At 46.3% G+C, this 22,042-nt stretch overlaps 1 protein-coding gene across 4 annotated transcripts in view; it reads left to right on the forward strand.

Annotated features, from left to right (window-relative positions):
• PDE9A (phosphodiesterase 9A) overlaps positions 1-22,042 on the forward strand; it is a 92,998-nt gene that overhangs the window by 38,390 nt on the left and 32,566 nt on the right. The gene's annotated exons all lie outside the window — the stretch shown is intronic.

Genomic DNA, 22,042 nt, shown 5'->3' on the forward strand with positions numbered 1-22,042 from the left:
TTTTAATACTAATTTAATTTTAATTTTTGTAAGATTGATGGCTATGGAATAGAATTTTGATGCCACCTATACTGTGCTGGGTAGTGTGTGAGGAAGGCCCCGACGTTTCTGTGTCTCAGGGTCTCATCTTTCAGGTGACAGTGTTTACCTGGGAGCTCTGGTTGCTTTAAATATTTTTATGCCTGAGTAGCTCTTTATGAAAACTCTTAATTCAGTTCTCTTGGTGATAGATGTTAGAATAAAATCTGAGTTCCAACTTTTTTTAGTATGAAAATAAGTTTTTCACGTGAAAAGCTTATCCAGCCTTTGACTAAGTGATAAACCTGTTTATTACTTGTCATTGTTCTTAACTAGATCCCGGACCCTGAGGTCCGTTCTCTCTTCCAGGATCCAGTGCACACTTACGTGTGATGCCTTCGCAGTCACTTCTGGGCTGACAGTGTCTCGGACGTCCCTTGGTTGTCATGACCTTGGCAGTCTTTAAGAGTCTGTAGGATGCCCTTCAATCTGGGCTTGGCTGACACTTTTCTCATGATCAGTCTGGAGGTGTGGATTTTTGGAAGGAATACCTGGGGTCCGTGACACCCACAAGAATCACTGCCTTCTTCACTGTAAAGTCACTACTTTCCCCTTTCCTTGCTCGATTCTTTGGAAGCAAGTCCCTACGTCTTGCCCACCTTCAAGTGAAGGAGAGAAGAATTGAGGTTCACTCTCTCTGTACAGATGTCCATTTGTTCCAGCACCACTTGTTGAAAAAGCGATCCTTCCCCCATTGAATTCTTATGGCACCTTTGTCACAAGTCAGCTGACCGTGTGTGTGTGAGTCTTACCATCCAGTTCCATTAGTAGACATGTCCACCCTTACCCAAGGCCACACTGTCTCTCACTGGTGTATTATAGCTGTCAGTGTAAAGTTCTTGAATGTATGTTGATAAATTTATCACCAACTGTTTTATAGGTTTAATGCCACTGTCAGTGGATTTTTTAATTTTTCAATATCTAATACTTTTTAGTTTATACAAATGCAACTGGCATTTGTGTGTATGACCTGGCTAAACTCATGTATTAGGTCTAGTACCTATTAGTAAATTTCATGTGATCTACATAGCCAAAAAGAGAATTGCTTCTTCCTTTCAAATCTGATGCCATTTATTTCTTTTGTTTCTTCTTCTTGCTTTATGGTACCAGGTAGGATACCTAGTACAATGGAAGGATGGAAAGTGTGAGTGGAGATTCTTGCCTTGTTCTCAATCTCAGAGGGAGTGTATGAAGTTCTTCAACATCATTTTTGATATTAGCTGTAAGGTTTTTTGGTAGATGCCCTTTAGCAGGTTGAGGATTTTTTTTTTTTAATTTCTATTCCTAATTTAAGAGTTTTAATCACAAATTGTTGTTGGATTTTGTCAAATGCTTTTTCTGCCTGTATTGAGACCATCATGTTTTGTTCCTCTCTCCCACTAGTAGTGCATTTTACTGATTGATTCTAAAACATTGAACTAACCTTGCATTCCTAGTATAAGCTTCATTTGGCCATGGCATATTTTCTTCTCGTTTTGGATTAAATTTGCAAATATCTTGTGAAGGACTTTTGCATCTATATTAATGAGGTATATTGGTCCATAGTTTTCTTTTCTTATAGTATGCTCATCTAGCCTCATAAAATGAGCTGGGAAGTGTTCCACCCTCCTCTGTTTTGTGGAAGAGTTTGTATAGGGTTGGCATTATTTCTACCTTAAATGTCTAATAGAATTCACCAGTGAATCCATCTGTGTTTGGAGTTTCTTTTGGGAAGCTTTCAAATTATGAATTCAATTTAATAGGTACCTTCAAGTTTTCTATTTATTTGGGGTTAATTTTAGAAAGGTGTGTCCATTCCACCCAAGAGTTATCTAAGAATTTACTGGTATGATATAGTTTGAAATATGTCCTTGTTATCCTCTTTAGGGGATTGCAGTGAAATTCCCCCTTTCATTCAAGATATTAGTAATTTATATCTTCTCCCTTTTTAAGTTGATCAGTCTAACTAGAGATTTATAAATCATACTAATTTCTTTTCCCAAAGAAATGGGTTTCATTAGTTTACTCTATTGTGTGCTTCCTATTTCACTGATTTCTTCCCTTATGTTTATTATTTCTTTCCTTCTATTCATCCAGATCTAATGTGTTCTTCTTTTTCTTGGATCATTGATTTTAGGTCTTTCTTTTTTTAATATAATAATATAAAGCTAGAGATTTCCCTCAAAACATACTTTAGCTGTATCTCATAAATTTTGATGTGTTGTGTTTTCATTTTTATTCACCTTCAAATATTGTCTAATTTACCTTGTGATTCCTTTTCTGATCCATTTATTATTTAGAAGTGTATTATTTAATTTTCAAATATTTGGGTATTTTCAGTTATATTTCTGGTATTGATTTCTATTCAGTCCATTGTGGCTGTATAACTTCAGTCTTTTTTGATTTATTGAGATACATGGTATATCTGGTGACTGTTCCATGTACACATAAAAAAGAATGAGTACTATTGTCACTGGGTGAAAGATTCTATAAATGTCAATGAGGTCAAGTTAGTTGATAGTATAGTTCAAGTTTTCTGTACCTTTACTTTTTTGTCTTCTTGTTCTATTGATTACTGAAGAATGAGTATTGGAATATTCAACTCTGTTGTGGATGTGTTGTTTCATTTCTCAGTTCTCTCTGGTTTTGCTTTTGTGCTTTTCAGTTTGTGTTATTGGGTGCATACGTGTTTAGGATGGTCATGTCTTCTTGATGTATCAGCTCCTTTATTCTTAAGAAAATTTGCCCTTTATCCTTGGTACTATTCCTTGTTGTTGTCAAGTCTCCTTTATCTCGTGTTACATTAACCACTCCAGCTTGCTTGTGCTTAGTGCTCCGATGTTATATCCCTTTCCATCCTTCTACTTTTAATGTCTTTATATTTGAAGTGGATTTCTTATAGGCAGCATTATCAATGCTGGCAATTTCAGCTTTTTAATTAGGTTTTTAAGCTGTTTACATTAAATGTAATTATTGATATGGTTGGGTTTAAATCTATTCCCTTGTTACTCATTTTCTATTTGTCTTATTATTCTTTTTTGATATTTTCCTCTCTTTCTGCATTGTTTGGATACTGAGCATTTTTTTATTTCATTTTTTTCTCCATTCTTGACTTATGAGCTGTACTTCTTTGTTTTATCTCTTTGTAGCTGCTCTTGGTGTTCTAGTGTGTAGCATCGACTTGTCACAACCTGCCTTTAAATTCCATCACCCCACTTCACAATAATGCAAGACTCTCGGAACAGTGAGCTTCCACTTCTCCTGCCTCATTCTTTGTGCTTTATGTCATACATTTTACTCCTACGTATGTTTTAAACCCCATAATACACAGTTATCAATTTTTGCTTTCAACAGTCAATTATATTTTTCCTTCATGTCTTTGTGTATCCATGTTTGCATCTTTGTTGTCTTGTAGATCATCTGGATCTTGTTTTCTTCCGTTAAAGAGCCTGGGCTCTGTCCTGGCAGACAATTACATTACTTACAAGTCAGTTTGATGCCTTTGAGACCTCTTTTTTAGCTTTGCTAGGTCGGTTCTAGAGAACCTGTACTCCAGGAAGAGTTCTGTCCTGCAGCTGAGGCACCAGCCCTATGGGGCCTCCACTGACCTCCTGGTAACCACCAAGTGTTCCTCACTCCAGCTCTTCAGAGCTCAGATATTTGGAGATGAGGCTGGAGGGTGCTTGGGGGCAGGTCATGTGGGACCTTGAAGGTCCATGAGGAGCTACTGCCATGATTCCCATGTGGGGAGGGAAGCGGAGGTGGTAAGGACCAGTCAGATTCCAGCGTGTTCTGAAGGAAGAGCCAAGCTTATTTCCTGACTGAGTGGAAGCAGGATATAAGGAAAGAGCAGTTGGAGAAGCCTTGGGAGTCTGGCCTGAGCCATGGAAAGGATGGAACAGCAGCCCCATAAGGGTGTGAGCTGAGGGTGACATGGGCTTGCAGCGGGAGGGGGGTATGGTTCACCTGTTGGACATCGGCATCAGGTGAATGTGTCTAGAGGAGCCATGACACCTGAGCTGGGGATGTGACATTGGACCACACCTGAGCTGGGCATGTGACATTGGACCACACCTGAGCTGGGCATGTGACATTGGACCACACCTGAGCTGGGCATATGACATTGGACCACACCTGAGCTGGGGATGTGACATTAGGCCGTCAGTGTGGGTGGTGTTTGCAGCCATGGGCCTGATGAGCTCCCCAGGGAGGGAGGGACTGAGGACTGAGCCCTGGGACCCCACGCTGCGGGCAGGATTCCCTGGGAAGGACGCTGGCTACTTGATAGGACCCAGAACAGGGGCCCTTTGATTGAAGAACAAAGGAAAAAGAAAAACAAGCCAAGCAGGTGGACAGAACAGGGATGAGCTTCAGGAAAGGAAGACTGGGGGCCATGGCAGCATGATCATATATTGGCAAGATTGTCACTGGAGGAAGAAAGAGGGATTTTTGTGCGACTCTCTGCCCTTTTGGAAATTGCTCATGGGAGTCTTTAACTCTTTGAGCTTCTGTCTCTCTGGAAATAGGCTTCCATCTCCCAGCCATCACCCTCTCAACCCTCACCCCAGCTTGATAACCGGTCCTGGCCACGCAGCCCTGAGGCAGGGCCTGTAAGGAGCCCCACTTGCCCTGCCATCACCAGGCCACGTTCACAATGGCGGGAAAAAGAACCTCAGGAGAAGACGTAGGAGCCTTGTGTCCAGACTTATGTGCAGCTGCCAGGGATTCTGGGCCTGGCCTTTCCTGGGGGCCCCACCGTGTTCACTCCTAACAGTCCTGGTGGAGCAGGGCAGTGCAGAAACGCCCCAGAATCTTGCCGTTTTGCTATTTAGATATTAGGAAACAGTGAAAAGAAGAGTATTGTGAAAAACGTGACGTGTCATAGAAGAGAAAGATGGGCCAGTCCTGGCCCAGCCCCCACACCCTGGGAGCTGCAGAGCCGTCCTAGGAGCAAGAAACAGCCCCCACAGAGAGAGGCAGTGGAACAGCTGCGTTCCTCCAGGACAGAGGACACACAGGACCCCCGCAAACTGGGAAAGTCCGCGTTTACCAAACACTATTTGAGAAAAATATTCTCTAAAATATTATCCTTGGGAGACAGTCACGCAGAGACTGTTTTTCCCTTTTATGAGGGAAATAAAAGTTAACAACAACTGCAAAACTTCCATGCATCTTTTTTATGACGACAGCACTGATTCTTTTGAAAACCACCCAATCGTTTGTCATTTTTATATGATTTGAGCAGCTCAGGCTCAAACAGTGGGCTTTTCCTAACTGTCGAATACATGACTTCAGCCTCCAGCCAGTACACTGCACCTCCCGTATGCCCCTGTCTGCCGGGAGGGGCCTGCTTATCTCCGATGAAAGATAACCATCGGAGTGACAGTCGCACCATTCATTAGGCCCCGTGATCAGAGCTCCAAGGGGGAGGAGGGGTCCCTGGAGGGGAGGCGGGCCTCCCCTGGCCTTGGCCCCACTCCCACCCCAGCCGGCAGGGCAAGTGATGGGAGCTCAGTCTGTGTTCACTGTGCCGCATCAAGGCTGCCTTTTCCCTTTTTGACCCAAGACCGCCTTTGCTCCTTGCTGAAGCCAGGACTGAAAGGGGAAGCCTGCCCACATTCACGGGCAGGGGCGCCGCGGCAGCTACGCATCCAGGAGAGCCAGCGCTCTCCCTGTTTTCTCTGGCGGCCCAGCTCTCAGCCCCAGAGCCACTTTACCTAATGGAAAGCATCTTCAGCCGTAGGACTAAAATAGCACCTGCCATGGGGACGCAGCCCTGCTCATTCCCTCCATCCCTGTCCTTCCCGGACCAGGATAGCATCTCGTGTCACCCGGCACCCTGCCCAGCCGCACCCCTACTAGCCTCTCATCCGAGGAGACGCGGCCCAGGTCTCCTGGCTCCACCAAGCGTGGCTGCTCTGTCCTGTGCTGTCCTGTCTCCTGGACAGAGACCGTGGTGACTCAAAGCCTTCCTGCTTCCAACAGCTTCCTTGTCCTTGTTCTCAAAGGTGGATGATGAAAGGGGAGCCCTAAGGGTGCACAGGAGCCTCTGCTGCGCGTCTGCCCGTCAGAGGTGACAGGTGGCCAGCAGGGAGGGACGGGGTGTCTGGCTGCACAGTGAACGGTGCCCGGAGTTCCAGCAGGGGACACGCAGCGCTGTCCCCCAGGCACATGCCTGCCCTTTTCCCCTGGGGAGGGCTCCAGATGCCCATTACAGATGCCCTCCCTGGTTTAGAGGTCCTTATGTCTCAAGACCCAAAGAGACCAGGCCAGAAGGGCTGTGTGTGTTTTTCCACAGGTGCTGTGGCTGCTAGGGCCTCTTAGAAAAACTTAACTCCATGCCTGAGCCCCACAGCTTAAGACACACAGGTCCCAGTTCGTGCCTGGGACTCACTGTGGCCGAGTCATGGCTACGGTCTCAACACCACAGAACACCGCAGCTGAAAGGGCTTCAGGGGTGGGGCCCCGGAGCTGCCCCCAGGATGCATGAGCCACCAGGAGAGAACCACGTGTATCAGAAGGCCAGCCACCATCCAGGTGCAGGTGTGCTGGACTTCCCTGGTGGCACAGTGGGTAAGAATCCATCTGCCAATGTGGGTTCGATCCCTGGTCTGGGAAGATCCCACATGCCACGGAGCAGCTAAGCCCGGGCACCACAACTGCTGAACCCACGCACCTACAGCCCATGCTCTGAAACAAGAGAAGCCACCGCACTGAGACGCCCGTGCACTGCTACAAAGAGTAGCCTCCCCTCGCCACAGCTAGAAAAACCTCACGCGTAGCAACGAAGACCCAGTGCAGCCAAAAAACAAAAAAACAAAGCAAACAAACACCAAATGCACATGTGCTGTAGATGCAAAATACACACTGGATTTCGAAGACTCAGTATGGAGAAAAGGAATGTAAGATATCTCATGAATAATGTTTATATTTCATGTTTTCTTATTGAGATGTAATTCACACAGCATGAAATCCACCATTTTAAAGTGCCCAAATTCAGTAGTTTATAGGGTATTCACCTCGTTGTGCAACCATCACCATTCTTTAATGCCAGAAGGTTTCTATCACCCCCAAAAGAAGCCCCACCATCCGCTCACCCCCATTCCCTGGCAGCCACTCCTCTGCCTTCTGTCCCCGTGGGCGGCCTGCCGTGGACGTGTCGTGTCTGGAGTAGGAGGCCCTTTGCGCCTGGCTTCTTGCACTTGGCCTGACGTTGGCCGGGTTCCCCTGGGTTGCAGCGAAGGCCAGCGCTAGTCCCATGTATGGAAGAGCCACGTGGTGTTTCTCCACTCATCAGCTCATGGACAGTTTGGGTGTTTCCACTTTTTGGCTAAAGCGAATGATGGTGCTGTGAACACGTAGGGGCAGATTTTCCTGGGAATGATACGCGCTGAAATCAGATATTTTTGAGATACGTTGAGTTAGAGAAAATATTTCAGTTAAAAAAACAGAAGCACCCAGCCACCTTGGAGAAAAGGTCTAAGGTACAAGCACATGCGGACTAAGGGCTTCCTCCTCCAAGCTGTGGACTTCCTCTGTGCGGGACAGACCGTGAGCTCTGAGGGCTGATGCCCCGAGAATGGTCCTTCTGCCAGGGGGGTGCAGCGGACAAGGGTTTGGCTTCCTTGCCCCTGGTGGGGGCGGGGGTAGGGGGGCAGTTCACCCATCGAATACACAGTTGCCCAGAGAGACTCAGACTGGCGCGCTGAGCGGCCCCGCGGTACCCTGCTCATCAGCTCTCACTTCCCCACTTTTCCTCTGCTCCCCCTGCCCCTTCCCCCAGCTTTCCTGGGCTCACGTCCAGGTGCCCTGCTGGCACCGGACTCCTTGTCTCCGGGTCGGCTTTGGAAGATCCCAACCTAAGAAACAGGGACCGTCCAGCTGCCTTCGTTCAGTTGTCACTTGGGTGAAGGGGCCTCAGGAAAGTGACTGACCGGGCTGCACCGCAATTTCCCTGCGAAGTAGGAATTAGGATACACACCCACGTGGTTCTTACGAGGGTAAATGAAGGAATTCATACAGAATGCTTAGCACGGTGCCTGCCACTTGGGGAGTGCTCGCTAAACGGTGCTGTCGTTTAAAATGACCTAGAGGACGTGTTTGCGTGGCTGAAGCTGCCTCTCTCTGGATTTTAATAGAGCAGGACTGCTTCCTAAGGTCTGAAACCACGCACAGAGGGCGGGCTCCCTTCTCACTTGCTGGTCAAGCTAATGTTGACATTTGAGCGCAAGCATGTTGCTTAGGAGAAATAATTCGGCTTCTTAATAATATTTTCTACTTTTAGTGCCATTTCATGCCCGCAGCGTGGTCTTCATAGCCCTAGTCATCTTTACTTGCATTCTTTTGAAAACCAAAAGGGTTCAGTGTATAAAATGAAAAGCTCCCATTCTCCTGTGATGTCTCTGGGGGGCTCGGTGCACCTCTGTCTTCTGTGGCTTCATGGACTCGCGTGTTCACCCGCTCCTTGGGGTGGTCTAGGCGACAGCAGGAACGCTGAGCACATCACTGCCAGGGATGTGGGTGGCAGACGGTACTCGCGAACACAGAATCTGTGTGTGATGACCGCGGAATCTGGTCCGTCAGCCCTTGGTGTCCGCGGGTCCCACACCCGCAGATGCCAATTAAGGGCACCAAAATCATCCGCAGATTTTGGTGTCCTCGGAGGCGGGGGTCTCGGAACCAATCCCCTGCGATACCGAGGAACAACTGTTTCGTACCTCCAGGAAGCAAACGTTCAAACTGCTCTCTGCCTCTGGGCATCTGTGAAAACCAGGCTCCCCCCGCCACACACATCCATGTCCCATCTAACGGAGCGGTGAGATGCACAGACATAAAGGGTACCGTCTGATGAACCTGCATGAAAGTGGACACGCGTGTAGCCATCTCACCAGTCAAGACAAAGAATGTTTCCATCGCCCCAGAAAAGTTCCCTGGTGCTCCTTTTCAAGTCGGTTCCCACACGCCATGAGAAACCACTGCTTTGACTTCTTTTGCCACCGGCAGATTGCTTTTTCCTGTTCTCAAATTTCGTGAGAATGGAGTCCCACAGAGTGTGCTCTTTGTGTCTGCATTCTCTCGCTCGGGATCGTGTATTTAAGATTCATGTGTGCCGTTTATTTACTCTGTATTGCTGAGTAGCAGTCTATTTCATGAGCACGCCACAGCTGGTCACATAATTCTCCTGTGGCTGGACATTTCCAGTTTGGGGTTAAACTAGAGTAAGCATTGTCTTATCATGGATGTATTTGTCAGTTATCTCGGGTAACACCTAGGAGTGATGTTGCTGGTTCGTATGCCAAGCTGTTTTCCCAGGCGGCTGTACCATTTCGTGTTCCCACCAGTCATGTGTGAGTGATCCCATTGTCACACCCAGCCCAACACCAGGCATTCTCGACGGTTTTAATTTTATACCTTCAAGTAGGCGTAAAATCATATTTCATTATGGTTTAAATTTACATTTCTCAGATAACTTAATAATTGTTGAGCGTGGTTTCCTATGCTTATTGGATACATGAGTATCTTACTTTGTGAAGTGTCTATTCCAAGCATTTTGTGCATTTTTTAGACTTGTGTTAGTTTTTGGATTTTTGTTAAAATATTTATTTATTGGCTGCATTGGGTCTTCATTGCTGCTCGCGGGCTTTCTCTAGTTGCTGTGAGCAGGAGCTATTCTCTTGCCGTCACAGGCTCCTCATTGCTGTGGCTTCTCTTGTTGTGGAGCACAGGCTGTAGGCACACAGGCTTCCATAGTTGTAGAGCATGGGCTCAGTAGTTGTGGCGCACAGGCTCTAGCGTGCAGGCTCGCTAGTTGTGGCGCACGGGCTTAGTTGCTCTGCGGCAGTGGGATCTTCCCAGACCAGGGATGGAACCCGTGTCCCCTGCACGGGCAGGCGGATTCTGAACCACCGCGCCACCAGGGAAGTCCCTCTTCTATTGACATGTACCTCTACTGCTTAGCATTGCTTTTAGTTGGCTGTTATAGTTCACTGTGCATCCTTAACCTTTTTTTGTTTTAATGACAGGCTTTATTTTTTAGAGATCAATAAAAAAACAAAATTGAGTGAAAAGTGCAGAAGGTCCCACATATTCCCTGCGTATGCACTGGCTCAGCCTCTCCCGCCATCAACATCCTGCCTTAGAGCTTTACGTCTGTTATAATCAGCCAGCCAACACTGACACGTCGTTGTCTACCAAAGTCCCTACAGTCTGCGGGCTCTCAGATGTGTAATGACCCGCATCCGCCCCTTCTGAGCCACACAGAGCCGTTTCTCTGCCCTAAAAATCCTCGAGCTGCAGCCTGTTCATCCCTCCCTCCCCCAGACCTCTGGAAACCACGGATCTTTTAACTGTCTCCATCGTGGTACCTTTTCCAGAATGTCCATAGTTGGAATCATACAGTCTGCGGCCTTTTCAGATTGGCTCCCCTTGCTGAGTCGTATACATCGAAGGTTCCTCTATGCGTTTTCATAGCTTCCTAGCTCATTTCTTCTTAGTGCTGTTTAATATTCCATTGTATGAATATACTGTAGCTTATTTATTCCTTCCCCTATTGAAGGCTGTCTTAGGTGCTTCAAAGTTTTGACAGTTATGTATGAACAGAGCTGCCATAAACATTTGTGTGAAGGTTTCGTGTAGACATGACTTTTCAACTCCTTTGGGTAAATACCCTGGAGTACAATTGCTGAATCGTACATTTAATTTCGTAAGAAACCACGAAACTACCTTCCTAAGTGGCTGCACCATCCTGCGTTCCCACCAGCAGTGAGTGAGCCTTCCGGTTGCTCCACGTCCTCACCAGCATTTGGTGTTGTCAGTGTTTTGGATTTTTGCCGTTCTAATAGGGTATCTAATAGGTATCTCATTGTGGATTTAATTTGCAATTCCCTAATGGTATTGAGCATCTTTTCATATGTTTATTTGCCATCTGTGTTTCTTTTTTTCTTGAGGTGTCTTTTCAGATCTTTGCCCATTTTTAAATCATCCTTAACTTTTTATAGTCTAGTTAAAATTAATATTGTACCACTTCACATTAAAAGCAAGGACTTTGCAACAGTAGAATTCCTTCCCAAAACCTTTCTCTTCTTTTAAATTTATTTATTTATTTATTGGCTGTGTTGGGTCTTCACTGACTGCTTGTGGTGGCTTCTCTTGCTGTGGAGCACAGGCTCTAGGCACACAGGCTTCAGTAGTTGTGGTACGTGGGCTCAGTAGTTGCAGCTCAAGGGCTCTAGAGCACAGGCTCAGTCGTTGTGGTGCACGAGGTTAGTTGCTCCCCGGCATGTGGGGTCTTCCCGGACCAGGGATGGAACCCATGTCCCCTGCGTTGGCAGGCGGATTCTTAACCACTGCGCCACCAGGGAAGCCCCCCTCCCCACAACCTTTGAGCTGTTGCTGCAGTACACTTTACATCTGTGCTATACAGTGAATGTTTGTGTGCCCCCCCCAAAAAAATTCACATGCCGAGATCTTAACCGCCAACGTGATGGCATTTGGAGGTGGGGCCTTGGAATGGTGAGTAGGTCATGACAGCAGATGCCTCATGAAGGGGGTTAGTGCCCTTATAATAGAGACCCCAGAGAGCTCCCTCGCCCCTTCTGCTGTGTAAAGGCAGTGAAAAGATGGCCATCTATGTCCCAGGCAGTGGGCCCTCACCTGACGCTGAATCTGCTGGCACCTTGACCTTGGATGTCCAGCCCCCAGAACTGTGAGAAATAAGTTTCTGTTGTTTACAAGCCACCCAGTCTCTGGTCGTCTGTTAGAGCAAACAGAACAACTAAGACAATCTACATCCATTATAAACTCCGTACTACAGTCTTATAATTTTTACTCTAAACAGCCAGCTGTCTTTTGAAAAAATGATGAAAAGAAACTTAAAGATAATTTTTTTATGGTTACCTGCCTGTTTGCCGGTTCTGATGTTATTTTTTTTCCTGTTGATTCCAACTCCTGAGTGGTGCTATAACCCTTCAACCTGAAAAGTTCCTTTTTTCTTTTCACGTTTCTTGACGTGCAGAACTGCTAGTGACTAATTCTCTCAGCTTCTGCGTCTCTGAACGTGTCTCTGTGTTGCCCTCGTTCTGAAATATGGTTTTTCAGGGTTTAGAATGCTGCATTTAGAGCTTTGTTTTGTTTTTGTTTTTTAAAAGTGGGCTAAAGATGTCCAATTATTTTTTCTCTGGCTTCCATTGTTTCTGATGAGAAGTCAGCTTTTATTTTATCATTATTTGCCTGTACAGAAGGTGTCTTTTTTCATGTGGATGCTTTCAAGGCGTTTGTCCTTTATCTCTGGGCTTCAGCGCTTTCACCATGTCGTGCCCTGGTTTTATTTTTGTTTATCCTGCTTGGTGACCTTTGTCGAGCTTCCGTGGTATATAAATTTGTTTTCATCAGATTTGCAACATTTTCCGCTATTATTTTGTTAAATGTATTTTATGCACCATTCTGTCCCCTTTCCTTCTGAGACCAATTAAGTGTATGTTGGAAAGTTTGCTCTTATCCCTCAAGTGACTGGCTCTATTATTTTTAATCTTTTTTCTTTCTGCTCTTCGGATTGGAGAATTTCTAATGATTGGTCCTCAGTTCCCCTGGCTCTTCTGCTCGCTCCAAACTGCTATAAGCCCATCCATGAATTTTTTATTTCAGATATATTTTTAAATTCAAGAATTTCATCCTATTCTTATTCATAGATTGCTCTCTTAAGATCCCCTGTCTGCTTATTATTTTTTTCTTTCGTTTTTGGATGTACTTATAGCTGCCACATGAAAAGCAATTATAAGTTCATGCTCATTTCACCCTCTGTGTCATCTAGGGTTTATTTTTAATTTATCTTGTGCAGCCTCCAACAATTGTGCGACATGTTAATGTCTGCGGATGGAGGAAAACCTTTGGTTCCCAAGAGAGGCTCGGTCCCTAATAGAGTTTTACAAGAGTCCTCCTGTCACTTGAATCATCACTGATCACCTTATTGGACTGGGTTTGGTCCTGACAGAATTCTTCCTGACTCTGGTGTTCTGGGGTCACTTGACACGCCATCGAAGCCCAGACACAGTGAACCCGGCTTGAGTCCCTCTGGCTTCACCATCATTAAACTTTCCCACAGGGTGTCCCGTCGCCGAGACATTCGAGGTTATCACATAATGGACAAAGTCCCGCCAGCATGTATAGTCAATCAGCTGCTAGTTCTCAAATTCAGATTCCTCTGAGGGCACCCTCAAGAGAACGTCACACCCATGTCCTCCTTCCTGAAAAGTCCACCCTACCATCACGCCATGGTGGAGGTCCGTGTGCAGAGCATCTTTGTCCCCCTGGGTCAGTGTGGCACTGCCCATCTTTGCAGCCCTACGTGGGAACATGCCTGCGGGATGGGGGGCAGGGTGGGTTCGGCCGGGTTGCGCGTGCCTTTCTCTCCACATCAGCTGCCGCCTCGGGCTCTCAGGAGGCTTCCGTGATGAACACACGCAGACCCCTCGGGGCGGTGCCTGGCACCTGGGAAGTGCTCCCTGAAGGTTGTGGTGATTGTTGCAGTGCGTAAAACGGCAAAGAAAAATTGCACCACTAGCTGTCCCGGAAGCTACTCCCTCCGAGGCATTTTTCTCAAAACAAAGCCTGAGGGCAGAGGAGGGCATAGAGAGGCATTGTAACCAGGCATCTGAGATCAGACTCAACCAAGCAGAGCACGAATCCCAGCTCCAAAAGCAAAAGGGGAAAAAGACAAAAAACAACCCAATCCCTGCCGCAGAGGTGCGTCGAGTCTGCAGTGAGCCCGCAGGGACTCAGCCAGGACAGTTACGAGACCTTCTCCCAATGTCAGATGTGGTCGCCAGGGCCCTTCGGTCCACTTTGCTTTCTTTGTCACGTCTGGATGGCTCACAGGAGACAAAAGCATCTAATCGAAATCACACCGTGGGTCACCTGGGACATCCCTTTCGCTGCTAATAAATGAGGGTGATTTCTCGGCAGGACAGGCCGTGGAAAGGGCGCCTGTCCCTTTAACGAGCGAGGCCAGGTCACTGTGAATCCTGTCACTTTATTGTGCTCCTGGGTTGTAAAGGAAACGTCCTCCTTCGGCACGTCTATTTTATGATCTCCATAAACAGTGAATTGCGATGACTGTACCCAGGTATAGAACATCCTTGCTGGCTGGAGGGGCCAGGGGAGCAAAAGTGGAGCAGAGGTGAGTCCTCCCCGCTTCTTTCCTGGAGAGGGGCAGTGCCACCCCCAGAAGGGGGGGCGGGAGGGGACAGATAAGGAGTCCCCTCCCGGCTCTTCCTACACACAGCCCTGGAAATGAAACGCACCCCCAATCTCCAGGGCCCTGGGGTGTCTCTTTGGGCCAATTAATGGGGGTGATTTTCCCTAATGTAAAGCAAGACACCCCCTTCTGAAGGGATAGCCATGTTTAAAATAGTAAATAAAAGCATTGGGAGTGTCAGTTAGGTGTGCATTTTTTGACGGATGCCTAGGGCTTCTGGTGAGACGGATAAGGTCAAACAGCTCACGCAGCATATTAACAGCGTGGAGACACAATGGCAACATTGTGCAACAGTTGCAGCCGTATCAGGAGAGATTGGGACCCACCGTGGACTCCAGGCAGTGCACACCTGCCCACAGGGCGTTCCTTATCGCACCACTGGGGGTTGGGGTTCAGGTGCCCGTGTTGGTGTCCCCATGCCACCCTCCCTGCATGCACAGGAGTGGGGCCAGGGTGGTACTAGGGCTGTGTTTGCGTCCATTTGCCCCCAGGGAGGAAGGTACACGTGCCAGCCAGCCCAGGTGTGCGGAGAACGGAAGAATGACCGTGGCTGTTACTGTTCTGTCCAGCACGGGGTAGAAAGAGTGAGCTGACTGCCCTAGCCCATCAGGGCATCACCTTCAGCTCATCTGTAGGAATGAGCAGGTTGGGCTGTCCTGCCAATCAATTAAGCCAGATTGTTATGTCATTCTGTGCTGCGGAGACTCAGGATCTGTCTGAAACAAGTAAACAATTCCTGGAAGGGCTGGGAGAGGCGGAGGCAGGTTCCTTGAAGCGTCCAAGGCTGGCCAACTCGGAGTCAGGCCACAGCCCCTGGCATCAGGGAAGGGCAAGACCAGGGGTGGGGGAGGCAAGGGGTAGATGCCGTCCTGGCCACTCCTGGGGGCAGCTGGAGAACCGCCACGGGGAAGGGTGCCCGTCCTGCCACCCCACAGGCGGAATCCTGCCCACAAACCCAGTAGACAGCTCTGCGCCCATCTCCACAGGGTGGGCTGCTCCAGACCCCTGGGTTCTGTTCCGGGGGCAGGTCCTGGGGCCATCCTGGTGCAGAACCCACAGGCAGCAGCTGGACCGACCTGGCAGCATCCTTACAACTGGACTCAGATTCTGCCAGGCTCCAAGATTGTCTTGGAACTGGGCTAAGCTCTTCCGTAACATGTGGGGGAATCTACCAACCCCAGCATTTACCTGTCGGGGGGCCCGTCACCTGAGAGGCCAGCTGGACAAGCCCCCCAGAATATCTAAGCCAGGCCCGTCCAGGTGTAAGCAGGGAAAAGTAGCCCAGACCTGAAGGGGCTGATGACGGCCCTACGGAGACCTCTGTGCTTACGACTGACCATTTGGCCTCCCTCAACGCCGCGGGTGCCCAGGCGTAAATGGTGTGAGCCTGGAGTAGTGGCCTTGTTGCTCACTAGTATGCCCTAGATTTAGGACATTTCCAATGGTGAGTCAGCTGTTCTCCTGGAGCAGTTTTCTCTGGAGACACGTGAGTCGCCCGTGACTCTGGGCCGGCTCCCCCCCAGCCTGCATCCCGTGGACCCGCAGTGGTTCTGCTGACTGCCACTCTGTCAGTCGTACTTCTGCTCTCCCAATTTTCTCAAACTTTTCAAGGTCCAGCGGGACCCCAAAGACCCCATCGTGTCCAACCCTGAATCGCCAGCATCCCTGGCTGTGGCTGGTTATTCTTAAAGCTATTTAAAAACTCTCAAAACAAAATTACTGGAATATGCTTTGATTTTTTAAATTCAATATAAGCCACATAGCATCTAGGAAATAGATGGTTTCTATCAAATCTTCCTGATAGGGTGTGGTTTGGCCACCAAAGTTGGGAATGACTATTATTTGCAATTGAAAATATTTGCTTGTCGCCCCCAGATCCAGGGTCACAGGGCTATCTGAGGCTTCCAGAGACACTGGGGGAATGAAGAGCACCTTCGGGACAATGTAGGACGGATACAGCCGTTTCTCAGCCTGAACGTGGTCCACGCCAGAGCTCAGCCCATCACCCCAGGGACTGTGCACATACTGGGGAAGGCACTCAGAGCAAGAGAGAGTGTCAGAGAGCCTGTGGCTGCCAGCCACCCTTCGTGATGTAATAACACCTGTGGGTGTTGGGGGCCCTTCGTGATGTAGTAACACCTGTGGGTGTCGGGGGCCCTTCGTGATGTAGTAACACCTGTGGGTGTCGGGGGCCCTTCGTGATGTAATAACACCTGTGGGTGTCGGGGACCCTTCGTGATGTAGTAACACCTGTGGGTGTCGGGGGCCCTTCGTGATGTAGTAACACCTGTGGGTGTCAGGGGCCCTTCGTGATGTAGTAACACCTGTGGGTGTCGGGGGCCCTTCGTGATGTAGTAACACCTGTGGGTGTCAGGGACCCTTCGTGATGTAGTAACACCTGTGGGTGTCGGGGACCCTTCGTGACGTAGTAACACCTGTGGGTGTCGGGGGCCCTTCGTGATGTAGTAACACCTGTGGGTGTCAGGGGCCCTTAGTGATGTAGTAACACCTGTGGGTGTCAGGGACCCTTCGTGACGTAGTAACACCTGTGGGTGTCGGGGACCCTTAGTGATGTAGTAACACCTGTGGGTGTCGGGGGCCCTTCGTGACGTAGTAACACCTGTGGGTGTCAGGGACCCTTCGTGACGTAGTAACACCTGTGGGTGTCGGGGACCCTTCGTGACGTAGTAACACCTGTGGGTGTCGGGGACCCTTCGTGACGTAGTAACACCTGTGCTATAACAGCAGCAGCAGCAGCGACCACGGGCGCTCTCGCCCTGCGCCAGGCACTGTCCTGAGTACTTTACACACATTAAATCAATTCACGTTAGGTTCGGAACGCCCCTGGGAGGAAACAGGGGCCCGCGGCAGGAATTCCAGTGTGCTGGGGTGGGGCGGGGGAGGCACCCTCTTCCTGATCGGCTCTGTGTATGGATGTGTGGGTGTGGCTGGCCTTTTGCACAGAGGCATTTTTTCACTCTTTTCCGCTTGCAAAAGAATGCAGACTGCGCAGTCGCTGCAGAGGCAGCTCAGGGCGAGATGACGTGGTTGGCAGTGGCATGAGCCCACGACCTGGGCAGCGGCACCCTGGGGCTCTCTGCCAGCTCCCCTCTGCCTGTGCTCTTTCCGAGGACAGCGGGTTTGTTGGCACGGGTGGCACATGGGCGGATGTGTGGCCATTACGTGGACCGGAGTACGAATGTCGGCGCCCAGCACTGAGCTGGGAGGAGGAAGGCATGGGATGAAGTAGCAAAAAGTTATTACTGCTTGGGCTGGAAATTATGTTTCAGCATCAAAAACCTGTAATGCTCAAAAGAGCCCACCTCAGAAGTCCAAGGGAAAATTCCCACTTACTTTTTCTTTCGATTCTATTGAATTTTTTATTAAACCTTTTAAAGGAATTATAGAGTCACACACAGTTGTAAGAAAAAATGCAGAGAAACCCAGGCGTCCTTTACCCTTTCTCCCCCAATGGTAACATCTTTCAGATTATACTGAGATATCATCCCCAGGCTCTTGACACTGATGCAGTCCAGGTACAGAGCGTCCCATCCCCCAAGGAGCCCTCCTGCTGTCCTTTTATAGCCTCAGCCAAATCCCTTCTATCCCCCACCCTTCCTTAACCCATTAGCACTCGCTCATCTGTTCTCCATCTCTGTAATTTTCTCATTTCAAGAATGTCCTATAAATGCGTTCATCCAGGAGGTGTGTTTAGGGATTGACTTTTTTCACTCAGCTTAAGTCTCTGGAAACGCATCCAGGTTGTCACGTGTATCACGAGTTCAACCCTTTTTATTACTGAGTAATATTTCATGGTGTGGCAGGACCACAGTTTGTTTATCCATTCACTTATTAAAGGGCATCTGGGTTGTTTCTGGTTTAGGGCAATTAAAAAATAAAAGCTGCTCTGAACATCATGTACCAGCTTTTGTGTAAACATAACTTGTCACTTCTCTGCCCCAGAGGGCAATTGCTAGGTCATACAGTAGTTGGATATTTAGTTTTTCTTAGGAAACTGCTAAACCATTTTCCAGAGTAGCTGTACCATTCTACATTCCCACCAGCAACGTGTGGGTAATCCAGTTTCTCCACATCTTTTCCAGCATTTGGGGTTGTCACTGTTTTTTTTTTTTTTTTTTTTATTTTAGCTTTTTTGATGTGTGCAGTGATATTTCAGTGTGGTTCTAATTTGCATTTCCCAGTGACTCATGTAGCTCAGCATCTTCTCATGTGCTTGTCATCCATCTGTATATTCTCTTCAGTAAAATGTCTGCTCGTGTGTCCTGCCCAGTTTCAGACTGGGTTGTTCTGTTTTTCTGCTGTTGAGTCTTGACAATTCATTGTCTATATTCAAGTATTTCTCAGATATGTGGTTTGTAAATATTTTTTCCCCAGACTATAGCTTTTCATCCTCTTAACAAGATTTTTCTCAGAGGAAAAGTTTTACTTTTGATGAAGTCCAGCTTATCAATTTTCCCTTTCATGGACTGTGTTTTTGGTGTCAAGTCTAAAAACTCTGCCTAGCCCAAGAAATTGAAGATTTTCCTCTACTTTGTTTTTCCTGAAAGTTTTATAGTTTTCTGTTTTACACCCATGGTCCACTTTGCATTTTTATATAAACGGTGAGGTTTAATTCCAGACTTATGTTTCTGCCTGTGAAAGTTCACTTGCTCCAGCACCATTTGTTGGAAAGACCATCTTTCCTTCATCGGATTGCTTTTGCTCATTGGTCAAACATCAGTTGGGCATATTTGTGTGGGTACAGTTCTGGGTTCTCTATTCTGTTCCAGTGATATCTGTGTCTGTCCCTCCACGAATATCACACAGTCTTGATTATTAGCTATATGATTGGTCTTAAAATCAGGTAGACTGATCTGTTCCATTTTCATCTTCTTTTTCAAGATAGTTTTAGCTATCCTAGTTCCTTTGCATTTTCATGAAAAGGTTAGAATAATCTTGTCTGTTTCTACAAAAAATCTTACTGGGGTTTTGATAGGAGCTGTGCTAAACCTATATATTAATTTGGAGAGAAGTGTCATTTTTACTATGTTGAGTCTTTCAACTATGAAAGTGGTAGGTCTCACCATTTATATCTCTTTTATTTCTTTTTTTTAATAAACTTATTTAATTATTTATTTTTTGGCTGCGTTGGGTCTTTATTGCTGCACACGGGCTTTCTCTAGTTGCTGCGAGTGGGGGCTACTCTTCATTGTGGTGCACAGGCTCCTCATTGTAGTGGCTTCTCTTGTTGTGGAGCATAGGCCCTAGACGCATGGGCTTCAATAGTTGTGGCACATGGGCTCAATAGTTGTGGCTCACGGGCTCTAGAGCACAGGCTCAATAGTTGTGGCGCACAGGCTTACTTGCTCCATGGCATGTGGAATCTTCCCAGAGCAGGGCTCGAACCCACGTCCCCTGCATTGGCAGACAGATTCTTTACTACTGTGCCACCTAAGAAGTCCCTATCTCTTATTTCTTTCACCCGTGTTTTATAGTTTTCAGCACACAATTTCTCCATGTGTTTTATTATATTTACACTTACATTGTTTGAGTTTTTTTTAAGTGTGTGTAAATGGTGTTGTGATTTTAATTTCAGTGTCTACATGGTCATTACTAATATATATATAAATACAATCAATGTTGTATATTTATCTTGTATCCTGTGACCTTGCTGAACTCACTTGTTAGTCTTACTTTTATATTTTGCTGAATTATAATTGCTAATATTTTGTTAAGGATTTTTGCCTTCACATTAGTGGAGGATATTGATTTGTAGTTTTCTTCTTTTGTTGTCTTTGTTGGATTTGGTATCAGGTTAATACTAGCTTCATAAACTGAATCGGGAAGTATATCCTCCTCCTCTGTTTCCTAGAAGAAATTGTTCAGCATTGTATTCATTCTTCTTTAAATGTTTGGTAGAATTCTCCAGTGAAACCATTTGCACCTGGAAATTTCTTTGGGGGCAGTTTTTAATTAGAAATTCAATTTCCTTAACCGTTGTAGACTGTTCAAATTACCTGTTTCATATTGGGTGTGTGGTAGTTCATACTTTTCTAGGAATTGGTCCATTTTTGTCAAGGTTATGTGTTTAGAGTCGCTTGTAGTGTTCCCTTGTTATCCTTTTGATGTCTACATGGCCTGTAGTGCTATCCCCCCCTTTCATTCCAAATATTGGTGATCTGTGTCTTCTGTGTTTCTTAGTCTTGCCAGAGATTTGTCGATTTATTGATATTTTTACATAACTAGCTGTTTGTTTCATTGATTTTCTACGTTGTTTTTCTGTTTCATAGATTTCTGCCTTTTGTTATTTCCTTCTGCTATTGTTGTAGGTTTATTTTGCTCTTCTTTTTCTAGGTTCTTAGATTACCAAATTAAAAGTTTTCCTGTCTGCTAATGCAAGCATGTAGTGCTATAAGTATTCCTCTTAGCACAGCTTTAGCTGTGTCCCACAGCTAAATTTTGATGTGTTGTATTTTCGTTTTCATTCAGTTCATTGTCTGTTTTTATATCCCTTAAGACTTCTTCTTTGACCCATGTATTACTTAGAAGTGTGTTGTTTAGCTTCAAAGTGTTTGGAGATTTTCCTGTTATCTTTCTGTTACTGATTTTTAGTTTGATTCTCTTAAAGGTCAGAGGCCATACCCTATATGGTTGCTGTTCTTTTAAATTTGTTGCAGTTTTTTTGTGTGTGTGGACCAGCATATGGCCTATTTTGGTATATGCTTCATAGGGACCTGAAAAGAATTTTTGTTCCGCAATTTTCGATGGACTTTTAAATGTACCTCAAGACTTTGAGACAGATCACTAACTCTTGAAGATTATGTGATACATTACTTTTGCCAAAGATTTCAGAATAAGTGATCTAAATCCTTCTGAGTTCACTGGGAAGGGCTGTGAAACCTACTCACTGGTGGTTCTTGCCAATGGAGTCACCATTTTTCTTCCCCAATAGGTGTGGGGAAGTTCTAGAAGGATAGAACTTAGAGAAGCTCAACATGTGCTTCAATGGCATTTCCTGGCTGACATTTTTACTCTTATATTTCCGAGAGATATAACGAGACATCATTTTTCTTCTCCTCATCAAGTCATAGAATGCCAAAGCCAGAAGAAACCTTGGGTCATCTGGTCCACCCTTTCATTTGGCAGGTAAAGAAATGAGGTCCAAGAGGTTAATTTAGATTAATTTTTAAAATACTTGTATGAAATTAACATACGTTTATGATAGAAATGTATTAGGTATAGAGAAACAAAAATAAGGAAAAAAGTGTATATAAAATTTTACAACCAAAAAATAATAATTATTATTATTTTGGCATGTGTCCTCTCAAGTTTTCAGAAATGGGATCACACTGTACTACAATTTTTTTTTTAGTTTAACAATAGACATGAACATTTTCTAAGATACTATTCTGCTATTCCTAATAGCAGAATACATTTCCACAGTACAGATACACCATCATTTGTAGAATATAAGGGGTGTCTGTTTGATGGGCATATAGGCTGTTACAGTTTTCACTGTTACCATTGTGATGAACATCTTTTGTTACATGCACCATTTTTCCTAGAAATGAAGACACTAGATCAGAGCACATGAACGTTTTTAGCTTTTGAGCCCTGTTGCCAAACTGGATAATTGAGGGTTTTTGTTTGTCTGGACAGGCTTGGTTTGCTTTTGATTTGTGTTGGTTTTAGAGTCAATATAGAAGATGACATGAGGTCAGGAGGAAGCCTTGT

Source organism: Hippopotamus amphibius, chromosome 10 (genome assembly GCF_030028045.1).
Source record: "Hippopotamus amphibius kiboko isolate mHipAmp2 chromosome 10, mHipAmp2.hap2, whole genome shotgun sequence".
Lineage (NCBI taxonomy): Eukaryota > Metazoa > Chordata > Mammalia > Artiodactyla > Hippopotamidae > Hippopotamus > Hippopotamus amphibius.